We start from the raw sequence: 25,623 nt of genomic DNA, 5'->3' as shown, positions 1-25,623 counted from the left end.
GAAAACAGTATCCACTAGAAATCTTTTCAGGAAGGGTGCCATTTTGGGTTGGAAAAGCTCTTTGAAAGTTAATCTGGGGGAGAAAGAGGGTCCTTGAGGGACGAGGGTAAGGTCAGAACATTTCCTGGGAGAAAGGGGAACATTTATCTGGCTAATGAGGGCACAGTGCTAGACAGAGTGAAGAAGAAAAAGTTGAGTCGTACATTTCAGAGTATGAAAGGCCTCACACTGTGTAAAATGGACTACACCTTAAGACTTCCAATTTTCAGTAAGACTATTAGGCCCATATAAAATTCAGGAGTCTGTGGATTTTTTGGTGTGGAAACCACTCAAGAGGCAGATTTTATGTCTAAATTGCAACGGTGAGACTTAAGTATGAATTGGGAATTATGTCCCAATTTATGAATTGGGAAAGCATTTAAGACAAGTTTCTCCAGGCCTTTAAAGGAATGAGAACCCCACTGGACAATTAAGTTACATAGAAAAAACAACTATCGTAATCTATCCAAATACAAGGGGGAAAGGACAGCAACAAAATAATAGCTCTTCTAAGTACTTCAGTAACAGTCTCTCTTTTAATCTTCATAACAATCCCACAAGGCAGGGACTGTTAGTCTCCCAGTTGTTTTCATACAAATACTCCACCTTTCATTTATTTATTAAAAAAAATTTTTTTAGAGACAGGTCTCACTATGATGTCCAGACTGGACTTGAACTTCTAGGCTCAAGTGATCCTCCCACCTCATCCTCTCAAGTGGCTAGGATTACAGGTATGAGCCATCAGAGATTTATTAAACACCTTGCCTAAAGTATAACCTAGTAGTACTAGAATTAGTGCTTAAGCTTAGGTCTTTCTGGTCCCAAAGCCCATGCTCTTAACCACTTCCATGTAGTGACTACCCTATACTCTCACACTTCCCACTTTAGGTCCAGAAAGGCTATAATAGAAAACTCTGATTTGATCTCAAATATTAAAAATGGGGTTCGGGGAACCATGCTGAAGAAAAATGCTATTCAACAAAAGTACTGAGGTCTTTGGAAGGAAAACACAAACCAATCACAGCACATGGTGGTTTATTTAAATCAAAATAAATTACATTCCCTACCATGAACATATAAAGCTCCATTTAATTTGAAGCTGGCTAATACTTTCAGGATTAGAAACCAAACCTCCAAATAGGTCTACAATCCATTATGTACAATTCCAATATCCAAACAGCTCTAAAAACCAAGAATTTTTCATATGTTTTATGTCAAAACTTACGGGACAGTAAAATTTGGCCTGAACTGATATGAAGCTATATACAGCCTTTATCTACCCACTTAGTGTGAATACTCCTGTTTTGCTCAGAAATATTAATGTATCGGGTGACTAAGGATGCTGCATCAGACATACTGAGGCATTCGTAAGAGAGAAAGCATCTTCCTAAACCTGAAAAATTCTGAATTCTGAGAGTTGTCTAGTTCCAAGGGCTTTGGACCCTCTATGAACCTGTATTCCAAAGAATTTAAAAAACAGTTTCCAAGGATGATTAGATCAGAGACACTCAGTATTTAGGATTTCATAAACCAGGAGATTTTAAAAAATATTGAGGACAATATAGGATTCCAATTAAAAAACATACAAAGATGGTAAAAACATCCTTATCAACATCATTCTATAAAAGGATATTTTAGCACCAAAAAAACAAAAGAAGGTCTTAATTCAATGCAAAAGACAATTCTTTAAACTGAATGAATTTAATGTTACGAAAAATACTATGTGGTCCTTATACTTCTTATTTCACAATAAGCTGGTGAAAATTCACCTGGGACTGGCACTGATCTGATCTGAGGCATACAGTCCAGGAGCCTATATAAAATTACCTGGGAAAGTTATTAAAAAATGCAGACACAACCAAGATCGTGCCACCATACTCCAGCCTGGGTGACAGAGCGAGACTTCGTCTCAAAAAAAAAAAAAAAAAAAAAAAGCAGACTCCCCCCGGCCTCCCAAAAAGGTCCATCCTAGGAGATCACAATTCAGATGGTCTAAAGGTGAGGCGCAAAATCTGTGTCGTTTTCTAGAAAACAGTCTGGGTTGTTTTTGATGTGCAGCCAGGCTTCAGAGCCACCAGTTTAATCTGTGGGTTCTAGTTCTACCCTTCTTCACTCAAACTCTTCTCTGAGGGGTAAGGGGAGAAAAACAGGAATGTTTCCAAGTAGGGAATCTGCCTAACCCACTGTTTGTAATACTAGTTATTCCTTCAAACAGTCTAGGCTGAACCAGCTGGTCAACTGAGACTATTAGCCGTGGAACGATAGAAATTAGAGTTGACAAGCAAGAAAAACTTGTTAAAGCAAAACTCCTCTATGAAAAGGTGTGGCTTCCACAGTTTCTTTTCTCTTCAACCCAAAGATTCTACATATGATGCCTAAGTTCAGCACAGATATCTTTGTCTGTGCTGACAATAATAACAATAAATAAAACTTTAAAAAATATATTTGTGCGTACTTTATATATCTGTGTATCTATGTGTGTGTGTATCAATGTGTTCCTTTGAAGCTGTCTTCATTATCCAGCTTCTATGCCAGGTCTTTGATTTTGGCCTTGATTTTTCATCTTCAAATGGAGTACAAGAATTACCAGTATTACCTCAGTTGAGGTACAAATCCTATAAAAATGGAAAACCCATAGCATGCTTGATGATTAATGAAGGAGACTATATTATCCAACATTCCAATAAGATAAAATAATCATAGTGATTTTTCTTTTTTGGAAAAAGTTTCTCTTATTCTCCTACATTACTGTTTAAAATAATCTCAAGAAACATGTCTAATATCTTTAAAAACACACAAAGGTTTCGATTTAATAAGCACTCAAAGCTCTTTACCAGTTTTAAAAAATACAAGGCCCTTCTAAAGGCTAAATGCTAAGTGATGGGGGAGAGAAAAAGGACATAAATAACTCTTACTTTCATGGGGTTAATCACTAAATCCTATTTGCCTAGAATCTCCTGGCCTCTCTAAGCCTTGCAAATGAAATGGAGTTTCTCACTAGATACTTGGCTATGACTTCCAATCATAAAAAACCAAGAATTGTGTTATGTCACTGTGTATTGCTTGTAACCTGAACTCCACACTAGGCTGGGATCAAGGGTTGAATCTGTCATGATTTGCTCCATAACCTGTGTGTTTCTCATCCCAGACCAAAGAGCTTTCTTCTAGAGTTCTACAATTTTTAGTATACAAGAATGGTTCTCAAAAATGTAGTCTCTAGACCAGCAGCATCAGAATCACCTGAGAACTTGTTATAAATGCGAATTCTCAGGCCCCACCCTAGACCTGATGAATCAGAAACTCTGGAATAGGGCCCAGCAATCTGTGTTGCAATAAGCCCTCCAGGTGTTCAAGAACCTCTGGCATATAGCACTTAGAAAAATGTGTTTCTTTCTGTAGGCCCAAAGCCAGGGATACTGTATGTTCTATCTTGATATGAAATAATGACATCCAATTAAAAGACATATATCTCCTTTCTACTCTCACCCTCCATCCAATGTATTTTATTTTTATGAGTTAAATAAGAACAAATGGCAATCAGAGACTTGGTCTAAAAAGTATATTTACAGGTGTCAGTTCTCATCCAGACTGCTCTGATACAAAACCATTTACATCCTCTTACATCTAAAGTTTTAGAAAAGGATCTTCACAATGTAAGTCTCAGGCACACTAGGAGTTCTATAATAAAACACCAAGTAGATCTGAATGTCCAAACTTACTAAGAGAAGAAAAGTGGAATTATTGGCTATATATATATATTTTTTAATTTTTTTGAGACGGAGTCTCACTGTCGTCTAGGCTGGAGTGCAGTGGCATGATTTTGGCTCACTGCAACCTCCGCCTCCCAGGTTCAAGCGATTCTCCTGCCTCAGCCTCCCGAGTAGCTGGGATTACAGGAGTCCACCACCATGGCCCAGCTAATTTTTCTATTTTTAGTAGAGACAAGGTTTCACCATTTCACCATGTTGGTCAGGCTGGTCTCAAACTCCTGACCTCAGGTGATCCACCCACCTGGGCCTCTCACAGTGCTGGGGTTACAGGTGTGAGCCACCAAGCCCAGCCTATATTTTTGGATTGCATTCTACAGGAAATTAAACTTTTGAATTTTTTCACCTTCATACTTCCAAGTTAATAGAATTAAACCAGAATACTCCATTCTTTCAAAGCCTCTACCCAGGCAAAGTTTTACTGTATTGCTTCTTGCTTTCAATGGACATGAGGCAGAGTCCTGGTAGGCACATTGTGTTACCTGCAAAGATGCAGAACTAAACAGTTCCATCTGTTCAATATTAAAAACAAAAGTCCTCAAACCTCAGATGTTGAGGGTAATACCTCAGTACTAGCAATAAAGCCTCAAATATGAAAAGATACCAAGAACACCACTAGCAAACAAAAGTAAGCTCTCGGCTGGGAGCAGTAGCTCATGCCTACAATCCCAGCACTTTGGCAAGCCAAGGGGGGAGATTACTTGAAGTCGGGAATTCAGGACCAGCCTGGGCAGCATAGCGAATTCTTATCTCTACAAAAAAATTTTTCAAATCTGCTGGGCGTGGTGGTATATACCTGTAGTCCTAGCTACCTGGGAGGCTGAGGCGGGAAAATCACTTGAGCCCACGAGTTTGAGGCTGCAGGAGCTATGATCATGCCACTGCACTCCAGCCTGGGTGACAGACCGAGACCTAGATAATTACATTCTGCCCTACTCCTGTTTACACTAAAATCACTAAGTTAAAATGCTTTCATTCAGCCCAATAAAAATAAAGTGAAATGTGACTTTGGAGCTTGGCTAGCAAAAAAAGAAAGAAAAAATAAAGCAAAATGACAAATTACTTACTGGGAGACAGTTTTGGTAACCTCAATGACAGATAAAAGGTTTGTATCCCTAGCCTATAAAGAAATCTTTAAAATTACTCAGAACAAGAAAAATGATAAAAAAGATAAAATTATTTTATAATTTTATAAAATTACTCAGAAAAAAACAAATAATGGAGAAATAAGGCACTTCCCACAAGAATAAAAATGGCCAATAAGCATATTAAAAAGACTCAAAAGCACTAGAAATTAAAGAAAATGTAATTAAAACAATGAGATTTTCTGCTTAAAGATGAGCAAAGATGACAAATGGAAGGGGGAAACTGGAACTCTGTCACTGTTGGTGGGAGTATATACTGAACCCATTTTCCTGCAGGATAATTTGAAAATTTCTATTAAAAACCCTAAAACTGTTTTTTTGTTATTTTCCTCCAGAAATTCTACTTCTATGAATTCCGTCCAAAAATGCTTGCTCAAGTCCATTAAAATGTATATATAAGGAAATTCACCTCTGGAGTGGCAATGATTCACTTAATATACAGCCAGCTATTAAAAATGATGATGCCAGGATATATTTACTGCCACAGAAACATGCCCAAAATATAATGTGACAAAAGGCTATATTTTATGATTCTACTTTTAAAAATGTTTATATGCATAAAAAAGTATAAAAAGCAGCAAACCAGAATGTTTTGAGGGGCAGAATTAAAGGTTTTTCTTTTTTTTTCTTTTTTTTTTTTTTGAGATGGAGTCTCACTCTGTCGCCTAGGCTGGAGTGCAATGGCGCGATCTTGGCTCACTGCAAGCTCTGCCTCCCGGGTTCACACCATTCTCCTGCCTCAGCCTCCTGAGTAGCTGGGACTACAGGCGCCCGCCACCACGCCTGGCTAATTTTTTTTTTTTTTTTTTCTGTATTTTTAGTAGACACGGGGTTTCACTGTGTCAGCCAGGATGGTCTCAATCTCCTGACCTTGTGATCCACCCACCTTGGCCTCCCAAAGTGCTGGGATTACAGGCGTGAGCCACCGCGCCCAGCCTAAGGGTTTTTCTTTATATTTTGTTAAATTATTGTAAAAAGAATGTGATTTCCTTTATAATCAGGGATAAGTGTTATTTTCATTTATTTTTACATTTCTTTTCTTTTTCTTATTTTTCTCATGTATGTATCCCATGTAGGCTAGAGAGCTTGACTCCTTGCCTCTTGAGGTGAATCAGCCCATTTTCGGGATGTGCACTACACAAAGCTGCCCCATATTCCTTTTATTTTACAAGTTCTGGAAACATTTTTGTTTTAAATTGTTTTACTGTTCTCATTTTTTAAAATATATGAAATTGAGGAAAAGACAAAGGAAAGGCTGATTCCCCACCTTCCTGGGGCTACTCTTCCAATTTTTGCTGCTATTGCTATGTATTAATATTCTCTGGGTACTAAAAAGATGGGCAGCCCCATAGAACCTTTTTTCTTATCTCGTTCTCATAATCCCACTTCATTCCTTCATTCACTTATTTTTAAAAGGGTAATGTGTGCAAATACATAGTTCAAAAAAATTTAAAATATAACTATCTATAAATGTATGTGGCAAAATCCCATTCATAGTCCTATTCTCCCTCCACAGCCAAACACTTTTAATTGGTTTCTTGTTATCATTTCAGAAGTTATCTCTGCAAACACACATGTATATTCTTACTCTACTCTTCTCTCTCAACACAAAAAGTAGCATACCATATACACTATGCCATCCATATACCATTCCTTGTTCCTTTTTTAAAAACACACACAATATCTAGTTCTTCCACATGAGTACATAGGTCTTTCTCATTCTTCTTTACAACTACACAGTATTCCATCATTTGGATGTACCATAGTTTACTTAACCAGTTCCCTGATGGCAGGCACTGAAGTCATCCCTATCATACTAGCACAAACAATGATGCCAAGCATAACCACCTACACACACCAAATTCATTTCCGAAGGTGCCTCTCATGAGGCCTCTATTTAAATTACTGCAAGCCCACATGGTCACTAGGCTGAAATATTAGCCCCTTTTTCAGTTTTCATTATGTACAGCAGCATGTAACAAAAGATTCCCTTGGACAAAGCAAATGTACTCTTTGGGGATTTATTTCATAAAAATAAAGGGATAAAGAGAACAGCTAGGATGAACCATTTCTATTTAACCATGCATATGTATGTATACAATACATGTATATGCATAGAAAGTATAAAATAAACCCATCAAAGCACTAACCACTGTCTCAGTATGGTGGATCTGTGGAGTGCTTTGTAGTCCCCTGCTCCTTGCCAATCAATTATTTCTAATTTCACAACAGTGAATATGTACTATTTCTGCAATATAAAATGTTTAAAAATGTTAACTCAAATTAAGGTGGATAAATTCCTGCAGTCTGTCCTATATTTGTATAGTGCTCCAGAGTGCTCAAATATCACTTCATTTTTTAAAAATATTTGTTTATTTTTTCAAATATAGAGACAGGGTCTTGCTCTGTTGACCAGGCTGGTCTTGAACTCCTGGATTCTCCCACCTCTGCCTCCCAAAGTGCTGGTATTACAGGCCTGAGCCATCATCACACCTGGCCAGCTTCATTTGAGAAATCTTTCCCCAGCACTCCATATATTACTAATTATTCCTTTCTTCTTGTTTAGATAGCATTTTTGTTATACCTCTATTACCTCACTTGTCACATGATAATCAGCTGCTCACCCATCTGTCTCCCTTGATTGCTCATGAGCTCCTTGAGAAGAAGTCTCATTTTCAGGACCTTGAACAGTGTGCAACACATGTATGCTTCACAGGCAGAGAAGAAGTAAATGATTTCACTACAGTGTAATCATTCCCAGAATTCAATTACCTGTATTTCTAAATTGTTCTAGATACTCTGCCAACAACCTGAGAATGTTATACTCTTTCCCTAAAACTTCCATCCATTACTGAGTATCTATGGTCATAGCTAACTCAATTGTGACATGCCCTCTGGCCAAGCCCATTCATAGTTTTTCCTCTAGATGATTTTTAATTTTTGTTTTTATTTGTTCTTTGTATTTTTAATACAAACAGCACATAAGTAAACTTCACCATCTCTATATCTCTGTGCCTTTGCACCTGCTAGTCTGTTTGGAATGATGTCTGAAGGTTATATTCACCTGGAAAGCATTCCTACTCACCCTTAAAGATATCAGCTTAAATAATACCTTCTCTGGGAAGCCTTTCTATCCTCCCATTCTTTCAGAAAGAGTTCAGAATTTCTACAGTTGAAACTGTAGACCCTGCCCTCACAGAGCTCATGGTCTAGTATGAAAAACAGCCATATGAACAAATAACCACACTATAATACTAAATGCAATACCAAAAGGGAGATGTATTGAATATTTGACATGTGTCAATTACCTTGTTAGATTTTTTATTAATAATTATCTATGATTATATTAGGTAAGTATTTGAATTGGACAAAAGGCCATGAAACTCTAGAACTGTTATACTCTCAATCGTCTTCTAAAGAAACTCTCCAAAGGGTTCTTTTAAAATATGCTATAGTCATACTGAGAGGTGAGGACAGCTGGATTTCCTGGGTCGAGTGGGGACTTGGGGAACTTTCCTCTTACAAGAGGATTGTAAAATGCACCAGTCAGCGCTCTGCAAAATGCGCCAATCAGCGCTCTGTAAAATGCACCAATCAGCAGGACCCTAAAAGTAGCCAATCGCAGGGAGGATTGAAAAAAGGGCACACTTGATAGCCCAGAAACGGAACATGGGAGGGGACAAATAAGGGAATAAAAGCTGGCCACCTGAGCCCACAGCAGCAACCTGCTGGGGTCCCCTTCCAGGCTGTGGAAGCTTTGTTCTTTCACTCTTCACAATATACCTTGCTACCGCTCACTCTTTGGGTCCGTACCATCTTTAAGAGCTGTAACACTCACCACGAAGGTCTGGGGCTCCATTCTTGAAGTCAGTGAGGCCATGAACCCACAGGCAGAAACCAACTCCAGACACAATACAACTATTGTGTGACTGTGGCATACACAAAAAAGCATATCTGTAGCATATCTGTGTGACTGGTAATGCATAAAACCAACCTTACTTCTGTGGCCACAAGTGACTGGACCAGGGCTCAGTGCTTCAGCTGAGGACGACATATAGGCTGAACTTCAGGGAGATCAATCACCAAGGACATGATGGCACAGCTCAAAATTCTCTCTAGTAGGGGCCTTCTGTTTTTAGAAGGTGACAGACTAATCCAATCAGATATTCTCTCTTGGAAAATACAAATGTTGAGTGAACAAAGGAAAAGAGGGCAGGTCTTCAGCGCTCAAATACTAAATACTGCTAAATTAATGTTCTGTGAAGTTTTGAAAGTACTAGGGCCAAGAGACAATATGGCTGCTTAGATGACTTTCCATCCAAGTTTACATTCAGCCCTCATCACCAAAGCTGATATGTGTGTGCCTCTTTCTTGCAACCCACCAGGGACTAACACATCATATACCACTTTTGGAATTAGGAAACAGGCTCAGAAGTCCAAGAGCTTGACCAAAGGAACTCAGTTGGTAGGTAGCAGAACCAGAATTCAAAGACCCAGGTCAGCATGATTCTTCTATAATATCCTGCCACTTACATGGGCAAGTGGCCTCAAAATCAACAAAAGACAAGTAGAGGTTGACATGTGACAATGGAGAGAGGCTCAAAAGGAAGAGTTTGTACACAAAAATACAAAAGGAAATGTTCTGGAAGTATGTCTGGGGATGTGAAGTAGGAGCAGGCACACCAGGTTTACCTTGGTCAAGTGAATCTATAATTCCAACCTGGGCCTTTCCCCAGAGCTCCTGACTTAGCTCTTATCTGTCTTTCTTAGGCAAATATAAAATCCACAGGGCAGGACCTTAATCTCCAGCTTGTTCACCACAGATTAAAGCAGAGTTTGAGGCTGGATGCAGAGGCTCACGCCTGTAATCCCAGCACTCTGGGAGGCCAAGATGGGTGGATTCCCTGAGGTCAGAATATCGAGACCAGCCTGGCCAACATGGTGAAACCCTGTTTCTACTAAAAATACAAAAATTCGTTGGGTGTGGTGGTGTGAGCCTATAATCCCAGCTACTTGGAGTCTGAGGCAGGAGAATTGCTTGAACCCAGGATGCAGAGGTTGCAGTGAGCTGAAATCATGCCATTGCACTCCAGCCTGGGTGACAAGAGCGAAACCCCATCTCAAAAACAAACAAACAAAACCACAGACTTTTTTTTTTTTTTTTAAATGGAATCTCACTCTGTCGCCCAGGCTGGAGTGCAGTGGCGCGATTCGGCTCACTGCAACCTCCGCCTCTTGGGTTCAATAAATTCTCTGCCTCAGCCTCCTGAATAGCTGGGACTACAGGCGCCTGCCACCATGCCTGGCTAATTTTTTTGTATTTTTAGTAGAGACAGGGTTCCACCATCCTGGCCAGGTTGGTATTGAACTCCTGAGCTCGTGATCCACCTGCCTCAGCCTCCCAAAGTGCTGGGATTACAGGCATGAGCCACCACATCCAGCCGAGTCTGACTTATGGTAAGTGCTTAATATATGATAAATGAACAAACTGAATGAATGAATATATGATAACTGAATAAATTTATGAATAAATGTACAAACTATCAAATAAGCTAAAGAAATAGTCCACATTGTTGGGGAAAGGGGTTACCATGAAACAGACCCTAGCAGTCACTTACAAATACAGTTCATCTTCATTATTTGTGGATCCCATATTTGCAAATTTGCTTACTTGCTAAAACGTCTTTGTAATCCCCAAATACTTGTGGAGCTTTCAAGGTGACTTATGGATATACACATAGTAGTGAAAAATATGTCACTCCTTGCCCAAGTCCCAAGCTAAGATCAAATAAGGTGACCCTCAGCCTTGTCTCAGCCCTCATACAAAGATGACCAGAGGACAGAGACAGCAGAGGGCAGTGCAGCATAGTGCAAGAAGCTCTGGCTCTGGGGCCACCTGGACGAGTCTGAATCTTAACTCTGGCACCTGTTAGTAGAGAGGCCTCAGGCAAATCGCTTAACACTTCTGTACTTCCTTTATTTTTTGTAAATAAAGAAAATTCAATCTACCAGGATGAGTTGTTTTTAGGAATTAATTTTGTAATCTATGTGAGATATGTATATATGTATATATTTTCCCTGGGAACAAGGGTTGAATATTTGATAATTCAGTGTTCTTGGCAACTTTATAGAATATAACTACTGCAAATAATGAGAATTGACTATAATTATTTATAAAGAAATAACAGAGAAGTAGGCAAAACATTTGGATGAGGCAGAGGCAGGCTTCAAGATTTTGAAGAAACAGAATTTCACCAAGCACATAAGGTGTGGAAGAGGCTTGCAAGGAGAGAGAACGGTGCATACAGAGAGAGGTCCAGATGGTGGAAAAAAACAGGTAGGTTCAGGAAATGGCACTTCAGGAAGTCTAGAGCAGTAGGAGATGAGGTCAGAACACAGTGCCATCGTGCTTCTCTGCACCCTGTATATACCTTCTACTGCAGAACCTCACTCTCTGCATTTAATTATTGGTTTCTAGTTCTCTCTTCCATTAAACTGTGAGCTCCTCAAGGTCTCTAAGAAGAAATCATAGCTAGAGTCCTCTAAATTTGCAAACAAGTTATTATTAAACACAAATACTCCCAAAAAAGACTGCACAAAAATAACTTTGGTTTTCAGCTGCAGTCATAGCAATTCGCAACTGTTACAGATTTGCAATTTGTCCAGGATTTTTCTCTGATGACTGCTGTAACTCCGTCATAAACTCTTTTCCTTGTTTTAGACACCCAGACATTTGTTGGAACAGTTTTAAGATCTTACTCTTTTTAGTGTAATTGATTGATTGGCTGATTGACTGAGATGGGGTCTCACTATGTTGCCCAGGCTGGTCTTAAACTCCTAGGTTCAAGCAATCCTCCTGCCTCAGCCTCCTAAGTGGCTGGGATTACAGGCACACACCACTGTGCTAGGCTCTAGTGTGATTTATTAACAAGGCTTAAACATATGGTCCATTAGACAAGGCTGCCACCTCAGAGTAAAGATTTCTTTTAATTCACTATAATAGACTTTTTTCTTTATATACAAGATACAATTTTACCACAGTAAAATACAAGGAAGCATACTGATACATACATTACAAACAGGATAAAGAAAGCAATATAATTTTTTCCACAAAAGCTTGCAAAATCCTGGCCAAAACACAGTGAACATGATGTTAAACTCATAGCTTACATTTCTCCACTGAAAGCTAGGAAAAACAATTTCAATTTTTGTAAAGTCAGGAAACTAAGCACTGTGAGAATTTACAAGATTTTGTAAACCTGTATATTCTCCCCACCCCGATATACAAGTAGCCAAAGGAGCCTATCAGTCTTACCCCAACACTTCAATCTCCTCCAACCTTCAAAATAAAACCCTCACTGTCCAATATCTGAATTTATATTTTCAAACGTCTAAAATCTTAATCAAAACTAAGAGCAGTGCGTTAGCTTTTCCCCATAAAATTGTTGGCATAATTTTACTTAGGCACAGCATAGTTTGTACTGTTATCAAAAAACATATGGCTAGAACCGACATTACTAGAAACCAAACGAATATACTATGAAGGTGAAAAGGGAACAGGGAATGTTGTTTTTAAACAGATTCAATGCTGTTATTATCCATTCATAGGTTGGGTGTGATCGAATCACACTGTGCTGTACAACTAAGTATGTTCTATATTTTATGACAAAGTAGGGTAGCCAGGCCCTTACACTACAAACTCCCAGAAACCCCAGTTAAGCTGTTTAAAGTATAATCCAATTCAATTTACTTAAAATAATAGTAACAAAATTTAAATCCCTTGCTTCTAGTTTTCAACTGCATTTTCAGCAATTACCACCAAAAGAACTGCATTAGGACAAAGATTCTAGAGCGGGTATAATGGTCAAATGCCATTTGAAGGCAAAAACAGTCTACCAGGTACAAAACATTAAAGTTCCCAACCTTGCCAAACTCCCTGTTCGGCGTATTCTGCCTCTCTCAGTTCACCTTCCAGCTGCCTGGAAGAGGCAAGTGGAAAATGTTAGTTTTCTGGAGAGATGAGAATGGAATTTAGGGGTTGGTAAGGGGTGATGGGCTCACTCACGGACCGCAAGGCACAAGAGAAGTGGCGAACGTCTCCCAGGCAAATGAGGCATGAAGAATGAGGGCTGGAGTCAAGGGGGAGATGGAGCAAGTATAAAAAGGCAGAGGACGCGCAGGGGCCGCGAATAGGGGAAGGGCACGACGCGCAATCCCTCCCCCTCCAGCCCGGGAAGAGGGGCGGGGGATGCCGCGCGGGTCAATTTGCCTAGCATTGTTGCACCTGGGTAGAAATGGGACTCAGGCCAAGAATCCGGTTCGAGTGTTAGGAGGACGCTGAGGGGAATCAGGAACTTGGGTGGGAGTGGGGGGGAAACAGAGCACCTGTGCGGCGGGGAAACGAACGAAAACCCCCTATCGCTCCCGAGGGGCAGGGGCTGACCCCAGCGGACGCCCCTTTTCGCCGATGGCCGCGACGTGGGACCCCGCGCGCTTTCCCTCCCTACAGGAGCTCGGGCAGGCGCGTGCCGCCCTTCACAGCCCCGACGGCGGCAGAAAGGGAGGCGCAGGGCGCCCCCAGAGCCGGGAGAACGGCGTTTCCCTCGAGTCCTTTCCCCAGCAGCCCGGGCACCCGAGCCCACCTGGGCTAACCAGAAGCCCCTCCTTCAGATCGTACTCTGCCACTCCTCCGAGAGCTTAAGCCGTTGCCGTAGAGGTCGCCGTCGCCACAACAGTCTCGGCCTTTAGTACCAAAACGTGAAGCACAGCACCCGAGAAGCGCCACTACCACTTGCCAGGTTATCTCTTACTGCACACTGCCTCCTCGCCCCGCCCCCGAACCCAAGCCATTGGTTGCCGGGCACCGCCCCATTCGTCTATTGGGCCAAAGAAGAATGCCGTTCGGTCACCTAGAATGGCATATGTGGTTTTTATTGGTCTAAATGTGAAGCAGTGCCCGCCCACTCCCTCAGAAGTTTCAGCTTCTGATTGGTTTTAATGTCTGTCTTTTCTCTTCCTTCATTTTTTTTCCTGTGGTGGAACACCTCCTTGCGGGAGATGCCGGCTCTGATTGGCTGAAAGGACGCTACGCTAGCCTGGGATAGGCATTGGGCCAAGGATGCGCCCGGCCCACTCGTGGGGGAGGAGACCAAGGCGCCGCACTCTGGGTTTGTTTACACAGGCTCTTGCTCCCGCTTCGTCTATTGGCTGAGCTGGAAGCCACTGCCACCGAGTTTTGCCTGTCAGCCTAGCAAGGAGGAGGGTGGGGGTGGGCCTCAGTAGGATTTCCCTCAGCTGTCAATTACCAAAGGAGGAACTTTGATTCAGGCTGCTTTGGACCTGGTGCTATTCTCTGTAGGGAAAATTAAGGAATTGGGCTCCTTGGGAGGCTGGAAGGAAGCAAAGGGACGCTGGAAGGAAGCAGACGGATGCTTCCACGTTTCTAGAAACAAACCTAACTTCTTGAGTGCTTTAAAAAAATAAAACTTGGCCGGGCGCGGTGGCTCACGCCTGTAATCCCACCACTTTGGGAGGCCGAGACGGGCGGATCACAAGGTCAGGAGTTCTAGACCAGCCTCGCCAGTATGGTGAAACCCCGTCTCTACTAAAAATGCAAAAATTAGCTGGGCGTGGTGGCGGGCGCCTGTAGTCCCAGCTACTCGGGAGGCTGAGGCAGGAGAATCACTTGAACCCGGGAGGCAGAGGTTGCAGTGAGCCAAGATCGCACCACTGCACTCCAATCTGGGCAATAGAGTGAGGTAGCGACTCAAAAAAAATACATAAATAAATACAAATTAAAATAAAACTTTATTTCCTCCCTTGGATTTAGAATGTCCAATCTGCTTGCAAAGGACTTCGAATTGTATTCCACAGGAAGTAGGGATTTCTTTGTGGAGCTCTTACTTTATACATTTTTCTCTCCCCCCCACCTCTCAAGCTGACTGTATACATGACACAAAGTTAGGGAATTGCAGAATGAATGGAAAAAATATAAAAATGAAGAAGATAAACTCAAATAACAATTATAAATATTAGCTGTATACTTTGATATGGTTTGGCTCTGTGTCCCCACCCAAATCTCATGTTGAATTATAATTCCCAGTGTTGGGGGAGGGACTTGGTGGGAGGCGATTGGATCATGGGGGCAGATTTCCCGCTTGCTGTTCTCGTGATAGTGAGTGAGTTCTCACAAGGTCTGATGGTAAAAAAGTGTGTGTCCTTCCCCCTTAGCTCTCTCTCCCTCTTGCTACCATGTGAAAACGTGCTTGCTTCCCCTTTGCCCTGATTGTAAGTTTCCTGAGGCCTCCCCAGCCATGCCTCCTGTACAGCCTGAGGAACGGTGAGTCAATTAAACCTCTTTTCTTTATAAATTACTCAGTCTCAGGTAGTTCTTTATAGCAATGTGAGAATGGACTAATACATACTTCATATTAAATGATATAAGTAAATAAATAAATTCATTCAACAAATATTATTTAGCATCTACTATGAATGTTCTAGGCTCTGATCATGGAACTGGGTATATGATATGAATAAGACAGTGAAGATGCACCCATGGTGTTTATACTGTAGTGAAGGAGACTGACAACAGAAAAGTAACCAATAAATAATAAAATGGTATGTTGTGAATAAATGCTACAAAGGAAAATAAAGCAGAGTCATGGGATGGTTGGGGAAATGGCTATTTTAAGTAGGATGGTTAGTTTAAGAACTGTTTGAGGAAACAGCACTGAACAGAGATGTGAATAATGTGAAGAAGTGAAGAGTGGGAAGGGGCTATTAAGCAGAGCCACTACAGTGCACAACTCCAGGATCACTATTCACATTGCTCCATGTATTTTGAAGTTGTGTATTAGGTGTACATCCATTTAGGGCTGCCAACTCTGGTTTAAAGCTTTATTTGATTACATAATTTAAATGAAGCCTGCAAGAAACATGTGTCTTTTAGAAAAAAAAAATCTCTCTCTAGGATAGCGTCCTCATACCCTCCACTGCTTCTTTCCCTGAATTGGCCTTCAGGTGTATGATGAGAGAAAGTTTACACAATCCCATAGGTTTGAAAAACAGGCTCTTCAGGTCCACGTGGTGTCCTTGAGCAGTCAGAAATACTCCTTGAGGATGAACCTTTATTACCAGGATAGCAATGGGATGTAAGGAAGGGTTGATGAACTTCTCTCATCTCACTTCCTACCACTGGTGCCATCTATTATAAATTCATGGCTGGCTATTACCAGTGATAAAGAGAAAAGTCTTAAAAGCAGGCAGAAAAAAAATATGGCCATTTTAAGTAGAATGGTTAGTTTAAGAGCTGTTTGAGGAAAGACCATTGAACAGAGATGTGAAGAAGTGAAGAGCGGGGGGGGGGGGGGGGCGCTGGGAAACATACAGAGGGGAAAAAATAGATAAGAATCACAGCAAATTTCTTATCAGAAACTATGGAAGCCAAAAGACAATGAAGGAATGAGGTAGCAATGTGGGTATCTGGTGGTGGTGGGCAGGGACAGATATGAGACAAAAACCAGTCATAAAGTTGTAGGAGATGATGTCAATGAGAGGGAGGGAGGCAAGAGAGGCCCATCACCCTTCCCCACATCCTATTGCTATTAGGGCAATAAATCTTCAACCTTGAAGATTACATCATTTCATTTTTTAAAATTTAATTGTAAAATATATATAAAATTTACCATCTTAACTATTTTAAGTGTACAGTTCAGTTACAGTAAGTACATTCACATTTTTGTGCAATCATCACCACAATCCACCTGCAGAACATTTTCATCATTCCTAACAAAAATTCTGTACCCATTAAACACTAACTCCCCATTCTCCCCTTACCCCAGCCCCTGGAAATCACCATTCTGTTTTCTGTATCTGTGAATTTGACTGCTCTAGGTATCACGTGTAAGTGAAATTATGTAATATTTGTCCTTCTGTGTTTGGCTTTATGTCTCCCACGTTTAAGTATCAGAATTTCTTTTCTTTTTAAGGCTGAGTAGTATCATTATAGGTATATGTCCTATTTTGTTTATCAATTCATCCATTGATGGACATTTGGGTTGTTTCTATCTTTTGCCTATTGTGAATAATGTTGGTATGCAAATATCTGTTCAAGGGCCTGCTTTCAATTATTTTGGGTATATATCCTGAAGTAGAATTGCTAGGCCATTTAGTAACTCTATGTTTAATTTTTTGAGGAACCACCGTACTGTTTTCCACAGTGGCTGCACCATTTTGCATTCCCGCCAACAATGTACGAAGTTTCCAATTTCTACACATCCTTGCCAACAGTAGTTTCTTTTCTGTTGTTTTTTTTTTTTTTAATAATAGCCATCCTAATGAGTGTGAAATGGTACCTTATCAAGGTTTTGGTTTGCGTTTTATTTTATTTTTCCCATAACTCAGAATGCAATTTTATTTCATTTATTTTTCAAGACAGGGTCTTGTTCTTTCACCCAAGCTGGAGTTCAGTGGCGTGATCATGGCTCACTACAGCCTCAACTCTTGGGCTCAAGCAATCCTTCCACCTTGGCCTACCAAGTAGCTGGGACTACAGGCACGTGCCACCACGCCCAGCTAATTTTTAAATTTGTTGTAGATATGGGGTCTCACTTTGTTGCCTAGGGTGGTCTTGTGCCTGGACTCAAATGATCCTGCCAACACAGCCTCCCAAACTGCTGGGATTACAGGCATGAGCTACCACTCCGTTTGGTTTGCCTTTACCTAATGATTAGTTATGTTGAGCATCTTTTTTTGTGCTTATTGGCGACTTGTACTTCTGTTTTGGAGAAATGTCTATTCAAGTCCCTTGCCCATTTTTGAATCAGATTGTTTTCTTTTTGAGTTGTAGGGGTTTAAAGAAATATATTCTGGACATTAATTCCTTATCAGATATATGATTTGCAAATATCCTGTGAGTTGCCCTTTCTCTATATTGATAGTGTCCTTTAATACTTGGGGACTATATTTCTGAATGTGCAAGTATACCATCTGGCGCTAGAGAGCTTATTTTTCAAAGCTATAAGATCTCATAAGCCCTCTCTTACCATACTCCTGAAAGCCACCTTAGGGAAAGAAGCACTGCTGGGTATGGAGAGATTATTACAGAGACAGATCACTTTTTCCCAAAAGAGCTAAGCATTTCTTATAAGGTTCATTTTATTTAACCAGACAAAGCTTTAAAGTGGAGTGGATATCTAGTTGGTTTTTGGTCTCCCCTCACAACCTAGAGAGGTTCCTGGAAGAAAATGAGATAAGCTGGGAGATAAAGAAATCAGTGGATACACCAACAGCCAACCAAAAGATTCTTCTAGACATCTTCAGGTACCCCAAGAAGAAAGTGAAAAAGAGAAGAGTCTTTGACTCCTCTCTCAAGAAAGTTGTATTATCCATTCATGCTAGAATCAGGAGGACTTCTGCAACTGAGGATCACTAACCCTGGGCAATTTCCACTTGAACACTTCAAGACTTCTTTCTGGGCACCATCATCCACTCATCTATGACTTAATCAGTCCAAGCACCCAGGCTTATTCTACTAGGCAAATAATCTTTCTATGGGGACATTGACTAACCCATGATAAAATACCTAGAGATACTGGCATTTAGAAGTACCCAAGAAATTTCTGGATCCCACCTTATTCCCTGTGGAGAGACCAACTAGTCAACAAGCCCCATTACACACTGTTATCTTTATAGTACCTCATTCTTTTTTTCTTTCTTTTTTGAGACAGGGTCTCACTCTATTGCCTAGGTGGAAGTAGAGTGACACCATCATAGCTCACTGCAGTCTCAAACTCCTGGGCTCAAGTGATCCTCCCTCCACAGTCTCCCAAGTAATGGGGAATACAGGTGTACATCGCCATGTCCTGATAATTTATTATTTTTTTTGTAGAGATAGGGTTTTGTTATATTGCCCAGGCTGGTCCTAAACTCCTGGCCTCAAGCAATCCTGCCACGTTGGCCTTCCAAAGCCCTGGGATTACAAGTGTGAGCCACTGCGCCCGGCCTAGTGCCTCATTCTTTAATGTAAACAGACAGTTAATGATTACCAGAAAATTGAGGAAGGCCTCTAACATAAATGACAAAGATCAAAATAAATATACAGAAAAAAATTAACTCAGTGGTAACAGAAATAATGCAAGAAGCAGAGGAAAATGGAAAAAAAACCCTTAATATTCTTTAAAAATAAGATACTGTATCACCAAAAAAGAATAAAATGCTGCTTTTAAAAAGGAACATTCAGAGAACAAAAAAGCATTCTTGGAAATTAAAAATAAAAACTCTTCAAAATTTAGAGCTTCATTTTGCTCTCACATATCAGCGGCCTGGAAGTAAGAAACTCTGGGGCTTTCATATTCCACACAGCAGGCAGGAGCAAGAAGTAAAGAAGGATATGTCTCTGCCCTCAAGAGACTTCAAGGAAGTCTTTCACTCACCATTTCCATCCAGCTAAATAGAACGTAGTCATCTGGATAAACTTAGCTTGCCAGAGTATCAGGGGAACCAGCCCCCAATATTTCAATGTAGGTTCTTTTCTATTTTCCCTAAGTGTCAGCTGGTCTGAGAAATAAAGAGAAAGAGTACAAAGAGAGAAATTTTACAGCTGGGCTTCCTGGGGCATCATCACATATTGGTAGGACCGTGATGGCAACCCCAAGCCTCAAAACCAGCAAGTTTTTATTAGAGATTTCAGAAGGGGAGGGATGTACGAATAGGGAGTGGGTCACAGAGATCACATGCTTCAAAGGGCAATAAAAGATCACAAGGCAAAAGGGCAGAGCAGGATCACAAGGCAAGGGTGAAATTAGAATTACTGATGAGGGTCCATGTCCCGCTGGGCATGCATTGTCTTGATAAACATCTTAACAGGAAGCAGGGTTTGAGAGCAGACAACCGGTCTGACTAGAATTCACTAGACTGGAATTTCCAATCCAATCCTAGTAAGCCTGAGGGCACTGCAGTAGACCGGGGCATATTTCATCCCTTATCTCAACCACATAAGACAGACACTCCCAGAGCGGTCGTCTATAGGCCTACCCCTGGGAATGCATTCCTTCCCCAGGGTTATCAATTATTAATATTCCTTGCTGGGAAAGAATTCAGCTATATTTCTCCTACTCACACATCTGTCTACAGGCTCCCTGCAAGAAGAAAAATATGGCTCCATTCTGCCCGACCCCTCAGGCAGTCAGACCTTACGGTTATCTTTCCTTGTTCCCTGAAAATCGCTGTTATTCTGTTCTTTTCAGGGTGCCCTGATTTCATATTGTTCAAACAGGCATGTTTTATAAACAATTTGTACAGTTAACGCAATCATCACAGGGTCCTGAGGTGACATACATCCTCAGCTTACAAAGGTAATGGGATTAAGAGATTAAAGTAAAGACAGGCATAGGAAATTATAAGAGTATTGATTGGGGAAGTGATAAAGGTCCATGAAATCTTCACAATTTATGTTCAGAGATTGCAGTAAAGACAGGCATAAGAAATTATAAAAGTATTAATTTTGGGAACTAATAAATGTCCATGAAATCTTCACAATTTATGTTCTTCGCGGCTTCAGCGGGTCCCTCCGTTTGGGGTCCCTGACTTCCCGCAACACTGGAGAGACTGGGAAATGAGTTATATGACCAGGTGACTAGTTAAACATGAGTTTTACTATTAAATGAAAATAAGAGAATGGATCTAAAGATCACAGAAAAACTGGAAGATAAAGACATGAAATTTTATGTCTCGTAAAGCAAAATAAAAAAGAAAGTTAGATGGAAAATAGGAGAGAAAGTATGATAAATGTTCTAGAAGGAGAGAGTAGTCCCCAAGAGAGGAGGATATAAATTAAATATCAAAACCATGCCTCATAACTGAAATAATCTGAGTCCTTTAATTGAAGGAATTCATCAAGTGTCCAACACTTTGAATAAAAAGGGCCCACACCAGTAATAAGTAACACTTGTTAAATTTTAACTGTGTGCCAGGTATCACTTTAAGCACTTAACATGTATTAACCCCATTTAATTTTCAAAACAACAGTGTGAGTACTGCTATTATTCCCATTTTACAAATGGATAAACTGAGGCAGATCATTCAGCTAGTAAGTGGTGGTGTTCTGTGTTCCTGCAGAGGAGGAATGCATTCAGATGTCCAACCTGATGACACCACACAAGTACCAAGAAGGCACCAAAAGATGTATTGTACATATCATGAGATTTTCCATGCTTCAGGCTTCCAAGCAGGTCAGCAAATGAGAGAGGCAGGAGGGGTGACTGGTTTTGGGTTTAATTGTGGCTAGCGGGTAGGGCTGGGGTAAGGGTGTTCATTAACAGGTTAGGGCTTGCAAGATTTGAACTTCCCAAAGGAGGGTGCACTTTTTTTTTACTGACTTGCCTACATGTAGGGCAAGAGGGTAAGAGGGAGGATGGTGATTAAAAGCTGTCAGCTGGCCAGATTTGGTGTCTCACACCTGTAATCTCAACACTTTGGGAGGCTGAGGTGTGTGAATCACATGAGGTCAGGAGTTCGAGATCAGCCTGGCCAACATGGTGAAACCCCATCTCTACTCAAAATACAAAAATTAGCTGGGTGTGGTGGTGCAGGCCTGGAATCCCAGTTACTCTGGAGGCCGAGGCAGGAGAATTGCTTGAACTCTGGAGGCGGAGGTTGCAGTGAGCCGAGATCGCACCACTGCACTCCAGCCTGGGTGACAGAGCCAGACTCCATCTCAAATAAATAAAAATAAGTAAATAAATAAAAGCTGTCAGCAGTCAAATATTAAAAATGGAGTCTGACTCTTTATTAAAAGCTGAAATTCAAGTCAAAGCACTTGCAAAACTGTAGGGATAAGGACAAGATCCTAAAAGTTTTCAGAAAGAAATAGGTCACACACAAACAAGTCAGGAATCAGAAGAAAATCAGACTTTCCACAACTAAAACAGGAAGATAGAAACCAGTGGTGCGATACCTTCAAAATTCAGAAGGATAATGATTTCTAAGCTAGAAATCTATACCCAGCCATACTATCAATTCAGTGTGAGGGTGGAATAAAGATATTTTCAGAAAAGCAAAGTCTCAAGAAATCTAATTCTCAGATATCCTTTATCAGGGGCTACTGGAGGATATGCACTACTGTATTGTATATTTTGTATATTTTCAACTTTCTGTATATAATGATGTTTGACATCTTTAAAAATCTGGCTGGGGGCTGGGCTCAGTAGCTCATGCCTGTCTCCCTAGCACTTTGGGAGGCTGAGGCAAATGGATCACTTGAGCCCAGGAGACTGAGACTAGCAACATAGCAAAACCTCATCTCTACAAAAAATACAAAACAGCTGGTGTGGTGGGCAAGCCTGTAGTCCTGGCTACTGGGGGTGGGGGTGGGGTGGGGCTCAGGTTGGAGGATCTCTTGAGCCTGGGGAGGTGGAGGCTGCAGTGAGCTGTGATGGCGCTGCTGCACTCTAGCCTGGAGGACAGAGTAAGGCCCTGTCTCAAAAAAAAAAAAAAAAAAAAAAAATATGGGTAGAAACTGCCCCTCCTGGGGCTGGTCAATTCCTAGAGATGGCAAAGGGCTCAGCAGGAGCCATACTTTCTCTGTCTGGCCCACAGACCCCAAGAAGCAATATTCATCTGCTTTAATCATGCCAGAGCCAGGTATCAGGCAACTAGAGACCATCCCTATAGCTTAGAGCCTACCCAAATCATTCGAGTTTGCCATTCCTAAACCCAGCCTTGCCTTTCCCCAGGAAATCCCAATTAAGGTTCTAGCTTAGGCTTTTTCCCTGTTCCTGTCTTGGGCTACCAAGCCAAAACCTGGTGCCTCTGTGGCACCTGTGTGGCATGCAGTGATCCCCTCTCTAAGCCTTGTGAGTATAATAAGCTTTGTTTTCATGAGCCTCTCCTGTGCCTCCTCTTGTGGCTGCACCTGACTGACCATGTCACAAAAACACAAAACCATCATCAAAATTAGAAAGCAAGAAAGAGGAAGACACATAACTAAGGAAAGCAGGAGAGCTAAGAAAAGAGAAGAATGGGGGTTATTTCTCAGCATGACAGTGAATGGGGCAAGACCTGTCCCGCAGGCATAGAGTGCGGGCTGCCTGCAGTGAGATGAGTGCTCCAGCAGTGATGTCTTCCAGAAAAACAGGAACTGATACGTCACCATTTAAAAAAAATTCATGGCCATACTGACAGGTGATTTCATAGCTGGGAATGAGTTAATGATAAATGCACGGAAGACTAAGATGGCATTGTCAGTTCAGGAAAAGATAAAAGAAAAGGCACATAATCATACTACTACTCTTTGTAGCTTAGCTACAAACAATAATAAAAAATACACATGCAGCATTTGGTGTGTGCTAGGCACTGTTCTAAGTGTCTTTCATTTATTAACTCATTTAAACCTCCCAGCAGCTCATTTTACAGATCAGAAATATTTAGCAAAGACGTTAAGTAAAGGTACTTGTCAAATATTACACAGTATATCAGTCTCCTGCTGCTAAAACAAATTACCACAAACTTAATAGCTTAAAACAATACAAATTCACTGTCTTATAGTTCTGGAGGCCAAAAAGAGGTTTCTGTGAGCTAAAATCAGGGTGTTGGCAGGCCTGTATTCCTTCTGGAGCTCTAGGGGGAACCCCTTTCCTAGTCATTTCCATCTTCTAGGGACCACACGCATTCCCTGGCCGGTGGCCTCTTCCTCCATCTTCAAAGCTGGCAGCGTAGCATCTTCTCACCCTCTGACTCTGCTTCTGTCCTTACAACTCTGATTCTGATTCCTCTGCCTTCCTCTGACAGGGCCTCTTGTGATTAGATTCGGCCCACCTAGCAATCCAGGATAATCTCTCAATCTCAGAATCCTTAATTTAGTCACATCTTCAAAGTCCCTTTTACCATGTAAGTTAACATATTCATAGGTTCTGGGGATCAGGGTGTGGGCATTTTTGAGGGGACAGTATTCAGCCTGTCAAACACAGCTAGGGGTAGAGGCAAGATTCAAACCTAAGTAACTTATTTCCAGAGTTCTTACTTTTAATCACTATGCTCTGGGGCCTTTATGACAATACTCACATAATCATCATCATCTGAATACCAAATATGGCTATAAGGAATTTTGGGATATAACCACATTGGGAGGATAGGGAGTAGGCTAGGGAGCTCTCTAATGCCACTCACTACATAGCATTTAGTATTTGCTAGGCAAAAAACAGTGCCTAGCACATACCAAATGCTATGTAGTGAGTGGCATTAGAGAGTTAATTCTTCATATTTCACAGCAGAAAGGCAAATGGATAGACTAGACTAGTCTAAAACTAAAAAAAAAAAAAAAAATCCAAGAATAAGTATATAAGCGTTTCTTAACATATGAGAAATATATATCTCAAAAGAAGCAGATAAAAGCAGAAAAGCAGGCTGGGCACAGTGGCTCATGCCTATAATCCCAGCACTTTGGGAGGCCGAGGCAGGCGGATCACTTGAGGTCGGGAGTTTGAGACCAGCCTGACCAACATGGAGAAACCCCATGTATTTTGTAAAAATACAAAAAATTAGCCAGGCATGGTGCCACATGCTTGTAATCCCAGCTACTTGGGAGGCTGAGGAAGGAGAATCACTTGAACCCAGGAGGCAGAGGTTGCAGTGAGCTGAGATAGCACCATTGTACTCCAGCCTGGGCAACAAGAGCGAAACTCCGTCTAAAAAAAAAAAAAAGCAGAAAAGCATTGCCTCAAGGGTGGCAGGGGGAACTGGTGATTTTCGTTATCAGCCGTGAAAAACCAATTGATTTTACAAACTGTGTGTAGGTATTTCTTTGATTAAACACATTTCATTAGAAAACCCCAAGGTGTGAATATGGGACTCTGTTTAAGGAGCTTCTGTTTGCAGTGTCCTCCCTGTCAGTCTTCACTGTCATGTTTCCCAGTTCCCTGACCTTCTTTCAGGATCCTGTTTCTTGTCTTTGGCTCTTTGCATGATAGCTGGGTTTGGCTGACTTACCTCAGCCTTAGCACCCTCCCTTGGACATAGCTTTGGTATTTGTCCTCCAACTGGAAGTCCTGGGACTCTGGGTGTCTAAACCTCTGCTGTCAAAAGCAGGGCTAAACAAGGACTTACCTGGCTTTGGTGAGTTCCAGGCATGGCTTGTGGACAAAGCACCTCTTTCCTATGTTTATGTGGTCCAAGCCAGAAGGCAAATATCAGAATCAAAGGCAAAATTATAGTTCATACACTGGGGAGTTAATCTTAGGGGCAACACAGAGAACAGGAGCAAGGTCATAGAGGCAACGTGAGATGAGGGAACAGCAGTAAAGGAATGGAAGTGCCTTCTGAGAACAAGGAGTGGCAGAGGGGACTGAGGCACTGGGTTGGTCTTTGAGAGGGGGTGACAGCAAATGGGCCATCCGAAGGTTTGGGTCCTGGACCTGTCATTCCAAATCCTCCAATAGTTTTTCTAGACTCATGATAGATGGCACTTTTCTGTCCCTTTTGAAGTTAGGCATGGATATGTGATTTTCTTTGGCCAGTAAAATGTAGGAGAAGCATATGTGCTTTGGACAGATTTTTTTTTTTTTTTTTTTTTTTTTTTTTTTTTTTGAGACTGAGTTTCGCTCTGTTGCCCAGGCTGGTGTGCAGTGGTGCAATCTCTGCTCACTGCAACCTGTGCCTCCCAGGTTCAAGCGATTCTC

The 25,623-nt window shown here is 41.2% G+C and overlaps 1 protein-coding gene across 3 annotated transcripts in view; it reads right to left on the bottom strand.

Moving 5' to 3' along the window:
- PAIP2B (poly(A) binding protein interacting protein 2B) overlaps positions 1 to 13,789 on the bottom strand; it is a 44,126-nt gene extending 30,337 nt beyond the window's left edge. Inside the window, exons 1-2 of one of the 3 annotated variants that reach the window (XM_019020970.4) lie at positions 13,021 to 13,085; positions 12,875 to 12,930 (exon numbers count right to left, since the gene is read on the bottom strand). The gene's annotated coding sequence lies outside the window, so the exon portion shown is untranslated. Of the gene's footprint in view, positions 1 to 12,874; positions 12,931 to 13,020; positions 13,086 to 13,593 lie in introns of those variants that run through there. The other 2 variants (XM_004029390.5, XM_019020969.4) reach the window with 2 other exon arrangements.
- Positions 13,790 to 25,623: the final 11,834 nt, after the last annotated feature.

The sequence above is a fragment of the Gorilla gorilla genome, chromosome 12 (assembly GCF_029281585.2).
Source record: "Gorilla gorilla gorilla isolate KB3781 chromosome 12, NHGRI_mGorGor1-v2.1_pri, whole genome shotgun sequence".
Lineage (NCBI taxonomy): Eukaryota > Metazoa > Chordata > Mammalia > Primates > Hominidae > Gorilla > Gorilla gorilla.
Note: the sequence above shows the minus strand (reverse complement) of the source record. Positions and strands in the feature narration are given on the sequence as shown.